This window comes from Castor canadensis, chromosome 15, assembly GCF_047511655.1.
Source record: "Castor canadensis chromosome 15, mCasCan1.hap1v2, whole genome shotgun sequence".
NCBI classification, from domain to species: Eukaryota; Metazoa; Chordata; class Mammalia; order Rodentia; family Castoridae; genus Castor; species Castor canadensis.
In genome coordinates this window covers 6,953,157-6,966,344 of record NC_133400.1, presented here as the reverse complement: position 1 = coordinate 6,966,344, position 13,188 = coordinate 6,953,157, and positions in this window count along the sequence as shown.

The following is a 13,188-nucleotide window of genomic DNA, read 5'->3' as shown; positions in this document are numbered from 1 at the left end:
GTAAATGACTGTTGTATGCATCAATAGCAACCTGGGTGGTATAGCTGAATGCTTTCAGCTGCAAGACCATGAAAAACCCAGACCTAAGTAGATTTATTCTCCAGAATATTTTTTGGCTCACATTCTGAAAGAGCAAAGGTGGGGTAGACTTCAGAGTCAAGGTTATACAGGTGACATAGGCTTAATCATCTCCTGCTCTGCCATTTACAGCATTGGTTATTTGCTACATCCATTTCCCATGGGCAAGCAGGGTATACAGCTCCACTCTTAGATCCAGCAAGAAGAGAAAGAGGTGTGGGAGAGCGGGAGTACCAGTCACTGGCAAGATCAATGGATCGTCCTTAAACTACTCAAGCACTGTATCTTGAACCTGAGGATAAGTCAGCTTCCCTGAGGCCCCCATAAGATGCATAAAGGGAGAAATGGGGGTCTAAACAAAACAGGGGTTCTGTCATGAAGGACAGAGGATGATAGGTGATGGGCAGTGTTATATATGAATGAAAATGTAATAACACCAGTGTGACAACATTCCATCACCTTAAAATATAAAATACAGCCTACAGTAGTTTGCCCTTTGGCCTCAATTCTCCGATGGATCTAAGGAGAGCTGTTGGCTTTCAATCTGTTAAGCTTGTGTGAGGATGCAAGTAACAACCTCCAAGATCTTTATGTGAACAGGAGATTCCAACCTTTTAAATATGTTTTCTATCCAGTGAACATGGCATCTTTTTAGGTCTTCTGAAATTCTCTGAACAACATTTTATCATTTTCTCTAGAGAGTCTTGCAAACCTTTTGGTAAATTTATTTCAAAGGATTTGATATTAGCTCACGATATAAATATATCTTCTTTTACATTTTAAATGTATATCTATTGCTGGCATATAGATATTCATGTTTAAACAGCTTTATTGATATATTTGTATGCCACAGAGTTCAACCATGTAATGTATATAATTCAATGATTTGGGTACAAAAAATAAAAGTAAAATAAAACACAGCCCCAGGTGAAGACACTGCATTCCCCAGACAGTTACATCTCCTTCTTCCTCCTCAGTTACCTCTCTTTTGAATTTTTGCCCATTCCCTTGTTTGTCATTGTACTTTTAATACATATGTTTATATGCCCTATTGTATACTTTTAAACTTAACATAAATGAGATTGCTACAGTTTGGATCTGAAATGTCCCCATAGTCTCATGTGTTGAAGCAGTGGTCCCCATGCAGCAGTGTTCAGAGGTGGGGTTTGGGAAAGGGACTGGATTATGAGGGCTTTGACCTCATCAGTTGATTAATCCATCGATGGGTTCATAATTTGATGGGCTATTGGGAGATGATGGAAATTTACGAGGTGGACCTACTTGAAAGGACTAAGTCCTTGTGAACAGCCGCTAGATCTTTTTCCCAACCTGCCTCTTCTCTTTCTCTCTCTCTCTCTCTCTCTCTCTCTCTCTCCCTCTCCTTCCCAGCCACCATGAGGTGGGCAGCTTTGCTCTACCATGGCCTCTCTGCCATGTCGTTCTACTCACCACAGGTCCAGAAACATCAGAGCCAAGTGACCATGGACTGAAATCTCTGAAACCATGAGACAAAGAAAAATCTCCCTCCTTTTAAGTTGTTTATCTCAGGTATTTTGTCACAGCAATGACAAGCTAACTAACACAGAAATCATACCATACATACTATTCTGCAATTCACTGTCATTGTTCATGATCAGATATGAGACATGTACACAGGAATATGTGAAGTTCCAGTTCACACATTTTCACTGACACACTCTAACATATGAATGAACCACAAGTTATTTATTTATTCTCCAGTCATTTTCATTTATTTTTAAAACTCTATAAAGAAAACTGTTGTGGTCATTCTCAGAACATGACTCCGTGTATTCATAGGGAATTTCCTTTGAGTTATGCAAATAGGAGAGGCATTATTGAGTTAAAAGGCATATACATCTTTAATCTTTGCTGTTTTCAATTAGTTTACCAATTTATATCTCTTCTGCCCTTTTACATCCTCACTACACATACTGGGTCCAACCTTGAAATGTGTTCATCTTGTAAATCTTTGCATTGTCTGTGACTCTTGCTAGTCTTTCAATGCCATGTGGCAAGGCTGGGTTTCATTCACTCCCAGTCTCTTGACAATGCAGGGAGAAATGGGTGGGGAAACAGTGGATTCCCACAGGACAGGGTCCCAGCCTCCTTCCCCTTGTCTGTATGACTGCTATGTTGTCAACAGTACAAAGGGAGGGGAGTCATAGTCTGCTTACTGGGAAAATACTGCTAGTAACTGCATCAGCATACACACAGGATCTAAATCACAGGAAAAGATGTCTTCTGCTCTCGAAGTAACTCTCAGTCCATGAAGGAGTCCTCCTGTCTCCCCTTCCATCCCTGGGGCACCCTGGTTACACACCCAATGCACTCTCCCTCCTGGCCAGTCTTCCTCAGCCTCAGCCCTAGGCTGTCAGTCACTCAGGTCCACCTGGTTTACCTTTGAAGGAACTAGGGGGCAAGGAAGAGGGTGACTAGGCAGGAGAGGCAGAAAAGGAGCAATGAAGGAAAGAGGCCTTCTGGACCCAGCCTCACAGGGAGCATCTAAGCACACAGCAACTTCTGTTGACCGACCACTTCTCAGCACAGAACCTGAGAAACAGATTTGGGTTCTGCTTTTTTTTTTTTTTAATACTTCCTTGTACTGCTCCAACTAAGCATGAGCTAAATCTGTAGAATGAAGACAAGCATGTACCATACCTAACACAGAATTGGTTAGGCTTCTGTCCAAACCTAATCTGTTATAAACCCAGCCTCCTGCACTGGTTTTCATTTGAGGCAGTAGTGCCCCCTGGAGGCACATGGTAATGTGTGGTGACATTTTTAGTGATCTTCCTGCTTGGGAACTTAACAAGACTGGGCCAGGGATGCTGACCAGTCTGCAATGAACAGGACAGACCAGCAAAACAAGAAACTGTCTGGCCTGAAAGGCCAACTGTACTCTCACAGAACACACTGTCGGCTCGAGGAGGCCAGGGGCACAGCCTGATGTGGTCGCAGTGTGGTCACAGCATGAGGCTGGGCACCCCAGACAGGGAACTCCTTAAATACTTGAGGGAAAGGATGTTCTAGAGAATGCAGAATTTCATGGCACCAGCTCAGAGAACTCAAGTGCCTACTTGCAAGCACACTTTCAGAACTGAAGGTTAATTTAGCAGTGAAGATTGGAAATGTAAAGGAAAAATAGCCTCGTGCAAGCAAGGAAGCAGAATTTTCTTTAGATGTGGGGAAAAGATTTTCTCCTGGGAAGCTATCAAATGCTGTCTCATCCCCTATTTAGAAATATAAGGGGGTTGGAAGAGTCCCCGTTAAGTAATACACAAATGTTCAGACACTGCAGGGCAGCTCAAAGCTATGCTCAGGAATCCGTGCTATGTTGACAGTCATTACCACCCAACACAGAGGACAAAGTTTGCCAGAGCAGTGAGTGACAGGAGCCTTTGAGAGAAAGAGAGGAGTTCCTAAGGCCATCTTGGAGGAGGGGAGAGCAAGTGACTAAGAGCTGGACTGTCTGTATCAGCTCTGATACCCAGTAGCTGAGTGACTTGGGGTCAATGGCCTAGCTTCACCAAGCCTCTGGGGTCTCGTCTAGAAAATGGGGTGATAGTACCTTACTACAGGATACCAGGAGCATTAACTGAGCTCAGGCAAGAAAAGCACAAAGCACGGTACTTGGCACTTACTAAATACTTCTTATTATCCTCATTATTCGTTGAAAAGCAACTCCAGACAAATGGCCAGAAACAAAGCCACTGACCACCTCGGGGAACAGAACAGATACTCTGCCATTTAACCCAAGGATGTGAGCAGAGAACACCATGTTCTTAAGAGACACAAATGAAGTAATTTTATTCTGCCTCTAAGCCATTTTGTTCCCTGGTTGAACAAGAGTGTTGTGACTCACTTTAAATTTTAATTGTGTTTCTATATCCCTCCGGTGATAAATATTTCATTTTTAGGCCTCTTTTGCAAAAAAAGGAAGGTCTTCCAGCCAACTTATTCCTCATTCAAACTTTACAAATTCCTTTTCCCCTCCCTCTGCCTCAGGGCTTTGCAGGCATTTTGCTTTACCAAGGAGTAGATTTGTGTTTTATTCTAATAACTTTGAACACTGACACTAATGAAAACACTTGGCATCTGTTTCCTGTTGAAATGTGAACGTTTCAGAGAAATATTTACAGAACCCACTTCCCAACCTCTGCTCTTAGATTTGATTAAGTAACAGTAAAACACGACATTCCAAATCAGAGCTACAAGCTGTTCTTGGGTTGTGTCAGGGCCGATCCTTTACATTTTCACATTTATGAGTTTGCTGCTAGGGAGAGACATCACTTATCCAGCCGATGAAGCAAAGGCTCTCTTCCTCTTGCTCAGATGTAATGTAGTTTGTTTTCCTGACTCGAATCCCAGTTGAAGTTCCCTTCCATACAGTTTGAGGGTGGTTTGGGGAATGATTCAAATACTGGCAGTGTGTGCACTGGGCACATTCATGAGTTAACTTTTTAGGAAAGATAATCTGACTTTAAACAAGTCAGAGTAATTCATGGTAGGAGCAGGGCAGGGAGTAATCTCATACATACATACATGTATGTTTGTGTGTGTGTGTGTGTGTGTGTGTGTATTTTAACAAATTCAGGTCTCCATTCAGAAAGCTGAGAAAATTCTCTCCTCTCCTGGTGGGCAGGCAGCAACTTCCAGATATCCAATGATATAGAAAATCCAGCATTAATCTAAAGCAAGTCCAATTTTTTTTTTTTTTGGTGGTGGTGGTACTGGAGTTTGAACTCAGGGCTTTGCACTTTCAAAGCAGGTGCTCTACCACTTGAGCCTCACCCCGGTCCAGCAAATCCATTCTTAATAAATACTACTGGACAGAGTAGACTGAATAGCCCCAGAGACATCAGTTCCTAACCTCTGGAACCTTATATAGAAAAAGGGTCTTTGCGGGTATGATTGAATTATGGACCCTACACTGGAGAGGTTCTCCTGGGTTATCTGCAGGGCCCTAAGTACTATCACCAGTGACCTTATAGGAGAAAGTCAGAAGGAGATAAAACATGAAAAAGAGGCCATGTGAGCATGGAGGCAGTGACTGGGCTGATGTACTATGAGCCAATTGACTACCTTCAACCACCAGAAGCTGGAAGAGGGAAAGAATGGGTTCTTCCCTAGAGCCTCCAATGGGAGTGCACACTGCTGACACCATGGTTTCAGCCCATTAAAATCCATTGTAGATTTCTGACTTCCAGAACTGAAAAATAAATTTCTGTTGTTTCAAGCCAACCACATTTGTTTGGTAATCTGTTACAGTGGTCAGAGGTTAATGTGTGTGTGTGTGTGTGTGTGTGTGTGTGTGTACTGCACAAACCAAAGGTAAGTCACAATAGAGTCGAGAATTTAGCAGTGGAAAGAATTTTATGTGACCCTCCCTCTGTCCCCACTTTGCAGATTAGGAACTAATAAGTCCACACATTTTGTAGGCGACAGCTAGAACCAGGTCTTTTGAGTCTGACAGATCTTTCTTAAGAAGTTAAGTCTTTGGCCTGAAGGATGTCCTTCTAATCTTCCCAGTGTTTCCAGAGCTTTCCAATACCGTTAAATATTGCCGCTCACCACATTCAGTTATTTAAATTTAAATTAACTAAATAAACGTAGAGATTCAGTCCATCATCTACACAAGCCACATCTTGAGAACCACCACTTGCATGCGGCACAGAGCTACTCTACTGCACTGCCCGCTGCTGTGATGGTTGAAGCTCTTCTCAACAGCTGGACCAGACACACTTAAGGCCTTGCAGACTTCTCCCCAGACTTATAAACTCCATGTCTGGTTTTTCGTAATATATTTCCCATATCTAGTATACTGGCTGGGAGGCCTTGGGAATCCAGTGGATGGAGGAACTAGGGCTGCAACCCCTCCCTTGCTCCTTCCTTCACTCCCAGAGGGATGCTGCAATATGGAAAAGGAGAATTTCCATATTGGGGTTTTCTCCAATATAGAGCTTTCTTAGCTGGGCCCAGGAGCAACACAGGGAGGCCAAGAACAAGACACAGGGGGCTAGTACTCTTTTGAGACTCTCTCTAGTCCCAACTCATGCCTCACGAGAGTACAGAGCTCCCAATGCACCCCAGCATTCAGGGCCACACCCAGCTCAGTCTCCTGGGGTGCCAAGTCTAACATACACTATCTCTACTGTGTCTAGAAAATATCAACTAATATGTGCACAGCCTTTTATACCATGGTCTCCTTTGACTTGTGCAACAACTGGTGAGACAGAGATCCCCATGTTACATATAAAAAAATGGAGGATCCAAGAGGTGAGGTGATTTGCCAAAGGTACATGGGGAGAACAAGATTCCAAGTAAAAATTATGCCTCTAAAACTTGTCTTTTATACCACCACCTCTTCACCCCTCCTTGCTTAAGGCATACAACATGCTCCAAGCCTTCTTGAGCAAACAGCCAGGTAATGCTCACCTGTGAAGCCAGGTGGTATCTCGCAGTGCCTGTTCTAAGCAAACCTGTGCCTGCTTTTCACATCTTACTTTCTTCCCTGGGGGAGGCTGAGAGGACCAATCAAGTTCAAAAACAAATGAGAAAAACAGTTGGAATCATAGCTCTCAGTAGTCAACTCAACAAGTATAGGAAGTTCGTACAAATTTCACTTCAGATGAATGATAGCTCATGCTGAAACAGGCTAGATAGATAGATAGATAGGTATAGATATATCAAATGAGATAAGGTTTAAAGACAAAGAAAAAGCATTTGCATACATATGGTCACACACACACACACAACACACATGCATGCATTCCAAGCACACGCTAACCAAACCTCACCTTATGTGAAATGTGACAAGTTGACCCTCACCACAAGTCTCTGAAGTTGGTGTCCTAATTTTCCCATTTCACAATTGAAGAAGCTGAGGCTCCGAGAGCTTAAGTAAACTTGCCCTCCTTCATCTCAGTTCATAGGTGACAGATTTAGGATCTGAATTCAGATCTGACTCTAAACTCCTAACCATGACCATGTTCTGTCTCTCAAGAAAAAAAGACAAGTCAGGGTCAAAGGAAATCAACATGAAAAATGAGGCCCACAGACAAAAGAAGCCTTCCAAACAATTATGAGTAAGTTTCAACATGGGCATACCTCCTTCGTATTTGACCATATTCCTTTTCCTCTCCTGGCAGTTCCATTGCCAACATTTTGTTTTGCTTTGTTTGGGGTTTGAAAGGCTGTCCTTTTTCTTCAGCAGAAAAACCCAGAACTCTTCAGGTCAGAAAGACCAAAATAAATCTTAAGCGTTTAAGAAAAGAAGAGCCAGCAGTTCTGAGTCTTTTTCTCAGAAAAGTACATATTTCTAACAAGTTGTATTTCTAGATGAAACTGCTTCTTGACTCTAAGAATCTAGGATTCTTTTTAAAAAAATATTATGGACTATTTAAGTATTCATTAAAGAAAAGAGAAAAGTATAGCAAACCCTTCTCACTCTATCATCTAGTTTCATGGCCAATCTTTTCTCATCTAATCCCCCACACCCACTTTATTTGCTGGCATTTTAAAGCAAATCCCACACAGCTATCATTTCCCCTGTAAATACTCCCATGCATTTTCAACTGATAAGGACATTCTTTTAAACATAATTGCAATGTCATTATCACACTTAACAAAATTACAGTCATTTCTTAACATCATCTGAAATCCAATCATACTCAGATTTTTCTATCTTAAAAATGTCTTTTTTCTGTTGGCCTGTTCTCCCCCCAGACCAGATTCACATTGCATTTTGTTGTTTCTCTTCCTCTGCAGTGCTTCCCCCTCCCTCTCCTACTTTTATGCCCTTTATTTGCTTAGGCAACTGGGTCATTTGTCCTATGGGATTCTATACATTTTGGATTTCTGCAGCTTGTTCCTCTAGTTTCCAGATTCCTGTAAGTGGAAGTTAACATTAAAGGCTTGATTAGATTTGGAAAGTATGACAGGTATTTCATATATTTTTGTAAAAGGAGGCACACAATGTATGATGCAGTCACTTGTAATGGTTTATGAAGTTTAAGACTGATCAGTGCATTCAGGGTTCGTCAGTCTGCTTCATCCATTTCACACTTCCCCATCAACCTTTCTCTGTCACCTAATGGTTTCAAACAGCCATGGGTATCAACCATCCCTGATGTCATTGTATTAGGGGCTAAAAAATGATGCTTTTACAACTCAATCAGTCTGAGTTTATTAGCTGGAATTCTTTAAGAAAAAAACTTTTCCATTATTTGGCATTAAAAAAGAATGAAGTGCCAATACACGCTGCAATATGGACGAACCTTGGGAACATTATGCATAGTGAAAGAAGCCAATCACAAAAGATCACATGTTGTTCGTTTCCATTCGTATAACACCGGGAATAGGCAAATCCACAGAGACATAGAGAATAGATTAATGGTTGCTGGGACTGGGGAGGTGGAGGAGAATGGGAGGTAACTGCTAATGGGTAGAGGGCTTCTTTGGGGAAATACCATAGATTTAGGTTGTGGTGATGTTTGCACAACTTTGTGAATATAACAAAAGCAGTTAAAGTGAATGAGCGAATTTTATGGTATGTGAATTGTATTTCAGAACGAGGTTAAGTCGGACATGGTGACATACTGTCTGTGGCCACAGCTACTTGGGAGATGGAGATAAGAGGATCACTACCCAAGGTCAGCCCAGGGAAAACCATGAGACCATACCCAAAAAACAAACTTAAAGCAAGAAGGACTGGGGGCTTGGCTCACATGGTAGAGTGCTCGCCTAGCAAGTACAAGGCCCTGAGCCAGGACTGCCAGAGAGAGGAGGAGAAGGGAGGGGAGAGGAAAGGAAAGAAAAGAAAAAAGATGTTAAAAAGAACTTTCCTTCAAGCCAGCTATTTGGTTATTTTGAATATGGTTTACAAGAAAAGTCAAGATAACTATTTCATTGCCTTTAGAATAATGAGTTGGACATCCTAGCCGCCTTCTATGATGGCAACACTTTTTAAGATATTTTCACGAACTCCGGGATATGTACATATCCAGTATATTTCAATCTCTTACAGCCGTTATTTTTTTTGGTGCCAATGTTGTCCCATCTTTGATCAATGGGTGCTTCTTCAAGTTGGCTCCTGTGTATTATTGTCATGATTCCAGTAGTTTTCAATAGCTTCTTTGTTTTCCGGCACAAGACAGCCCAGGCCTAACATGACATTCCTACCCAAGAGCTACAGTTAGCCATTTCTCCAAAAGGCCTTTTTTCAGGGGGGAAATAATATTCAGAAAGCACCATCTGAGTGCTTAGGATAATAAATGCTGAACTGTCATTCTTCAAAGAACTTTTCTGTGGAAATAACTATGAAGTACTTTTTCTTTTAGAAAGGGAAAAAGGAGAGGAATTCCAAGATGGCGGCTAGAGGTAGGAAGCAGAAAGCGAGCCTCCTATAGTGAAATCTTGGAGAGACGCTGGAGACACACTTTGCAGGCATAATCACTGAGAAAAGGCATAACTTTGACCCCTCCACATCTCCAGCCAGCACAGAGAATCTCCACTTCACGTTAAACGGAGAACCGAGGAGGCCCCCGGGGCCGCCAGTGGCCGGCGCCCATACGGCTCGGGAAGACGCAGACCAGGTGAGCTTCACAGTACCGCGGTTCCCCCACAGACAAGCCTGGGCCAGAGCAGCATAGCCCCCTGGACAGACTGACCTCCACCCGGGAAAAAAAGAGAAACTGAGTACTAAGCAATAAGAACAGTTAAGACGCTGGAAAGAGGGTGGGGCGCCCTGAGCGCTGAAGATTGGGGGAAGGGAATCCTTCCTGGGACTGTAAATAAACGAGCCGGGCGGGCCGGAGAGGCTCTGGCTGGAGCGGGGCGCGCCCAGCAACCAGGAGCGGGGACGCTTGTGAGAGGAGGGAAGACCCACTTCCCACGTGAGCTGTAAATAAACACGCAGGCCTGACAACGCGGGGCAGTGTCACCTTTCCCAGTGCTTGGAAAGGGGAAAGCCTGTGGCAGAGGCCTCCGCACAGGAGAACTCTGAGCAAACAAAGCCTGTGGGACCAGGTGAGTGCTAAGCTCACCCCAGAGATCTGCATAAATAACGCCACCAGCTACAGGCTGAGAGCAGCAGGCAGGCAAGCCACAGTTGCAGATACCACTCTCAGAACTGCCTCCAGACGCTTTTTTTTCTTTTTCTCCCTACCTTTGATGAGAGAACAACCGAATTACACCTGCAAGAGAAAAAACTTACTGAAACTGTATTGCATTTGAACTGGGGACACTTGGTGGGGCTTTTTTTTTTTTTTTTCTTCTGTGTGTGTGTGAGTGTAGTTTTGTTCTACTTTATGCATCCCCTTTGATGAGACAACTACAGAACAACATCTGAGGCACCAACTCCAGGACTGGAGATTGAGACGGACATCCAAATTATTAAGACTGAAATTGCATTGCATATAAACTTGGAAGTTTTTTGGTTTTTTGTTTTTTTTTTTTTAATTTTCTATTTTCCATTTTATTTTAATTCATTTTTATAAATAGATATTACTTTCACATACTTATTTTTTATTTTTTTTTATCTTTGATTTTCAATCCTCTCTCTGTCACTCTATTGTCTGTTCAGTTTACTGTCGATTAGTACACTAACACTCCCTGTTTATACCTTTGAAACTCTCTTATCTGATACCTTGTTCTGCTTTCTCCCTCTTGTCTGTATATTTGTTTTCCCTTTTTCTTTAACTTCTTGCTTTCCATCTCAGCTCACTCTTCTATTCTCAATATAACCATTGTTATTATTACAAGCTAGAAAATACTTAATTACACACAGTACAGGGACAGTAACAACACCAAGGACAATGACAGGAAGACAGAAAAAACAAGGAAACCAGTTTCTCCACAGCAAAAAATTAGTACAGGAACCAGAGGGGAATGAAGAGAACAGAAACTCAGAGCCAGACTCCAACAAAATGAAGATAAACTATGCCAAAGGACCCAATGAAGCCTACAAGAATAATTTAAAAGAAGACATACTACAAGTACTCAATGAGAATTTTATAGAGATGATACTGGATAGGGTCAACCAAAATGTACAGGAGACACTCAAGAAATTCCAAGACAATAAAAATAGAGAATTTGAAAAAGCAAAAGAAGAAATAAAGGAAACCATAGAAGCACTGTATAAACACCAAAGTGAAAGAGAGAACACAATGAATAAATGGATAAATGAACTCAGGACAGAAATAGACAACAATAAAGAAGAAAACAGCCAGGATATGGAAAACCTCAGAAAAAAGAACGAAACAGAACTGCAAAACAAAACGGAAGGCCAATCCAGCAGAATAGAACAAACAGAAGACAGAATCTCAGAACTTGAAGATGAAATGGTAATTAAAGGAAAAACTGAAGAACTATTAATTAAACAACTCAAGACCTGTAAAAAGAAAATGCAAGAACTCACCGACTCCATCAAAAGACCAAACTTGAGAATCATGGGCATCGAAGAAGGAGAAGAGGTGCAAGCGAAGGGAATGCATAATATATTCAACAAAATAATAACGGAAAATTTCCCAAATCTAGAGAAAGATATTCCCATACAAATGCAAGAGGCCTCCAGGACACCAAACAGACCAGATCAAAATAGAACTACTCCATGACATATCATCATTAAAACAACAAGTTCAGAAACTAAGGAAAGAATATTGAAGGCTGCAAGAGAGAAAAAACAAGTAACATACAAAGGTAAACCCATCAAAATCACAGCAGACTTCTCAACAGAAACATTAAAAGCAAGAAGAGCGTGGGGTGAGATCTCCCGGGCACTGAATGAAAATAACTTCAACCCCAGGATACTCTACCCAGCAAAGCTATCATTCAAAATAGATGGAGCAATAAAAGTCTTCCATGATAAGCAGAAACTAAAACAATATGTGACCACAAAGCCACCATTACAAAAGATTCTGCAAGGGATCCTGCACACAGAAAGTGACACCCAACTTAACCATGAAAAGGCAGGCAGCACCAAACCACAGGATAAGAAAAAGCAAGACAGTAGAGAGTAACATCAAGTTAGGTACACACAATCAAACCTTCAAACAACTAAGATAACTAAATGGCAGGAATCACCACATACCTATCAGTACTAACACTTAATGTTAATGGACTTAATTCACCCATCAAAAGACACCGTTTGACAAAATGGATTAAAAAAGAAGATCCAACAATTTGTTGCTTACAGGAGACTCATCTCACGGACAGAAATAAGCATATGCTTAGGATGAAAGGCTGGAAGAAGATTTACCAAGCCAATGGCCCCCGAAAACAAGCAGGAGTAGCAATACTTATCTCTGACAAAGTAGACTTCAAACCTACATTGATCAAACGAGATAAAGAAGGACATTCCATACTAATAAAAGGGGAAATAGACCAAAAGGAAATAATAATCATCAATCTGTACGCACCCAATGTCAACGCACCCAATTTCATCAAACATACCCTGAAAGACCTAAAAGCATATATAAACGCCAACACAGTGGTTGTGGGAGACTTTAACACTCCATTAGCATCAATAGATAGGTCATCCAAACAAAAACTCAATAAAGAAATCCAAGATCTAAAATATGCAATAGATCAAGTGGACCTAGTAGATGTCTACAGAACATTTCATCCAACCTCTACACAATATACATTCTTCTCAGCAGCCCATGGAACCTTCTCCAAAATAGATCATATCCTAGGGCACAAAGCAAGCCTCAGCAAATATAAGAAAATAGAAATAATACCATGCATATTATCTGACCACAATGCAGTAAAAGTAGAACTCAACAACAAAAGTAAAGACAAAAAACATGCAAACAGCTGGAAACTAAATAACTCATTACTTTATGAACAATGGATCATCGATGCAATAAAAGAGGAAATTAAAAAGTTCCTAGAAGTCAATGAAAATGAAAACACAACCTACCGGAACCTATGGGACACAGCTAAGGCAGTCTTGAGAGGAAAGTTTATAGCCATGAGTGCATATATTAAAAAGATTGAAAGATCCCAAATCAATGACCTAATGATACATCTCAAACTCCTAGAAAAACAAGAACAAGCAAATCCCAAAACAAATAGAAGGAGAGAAATAAT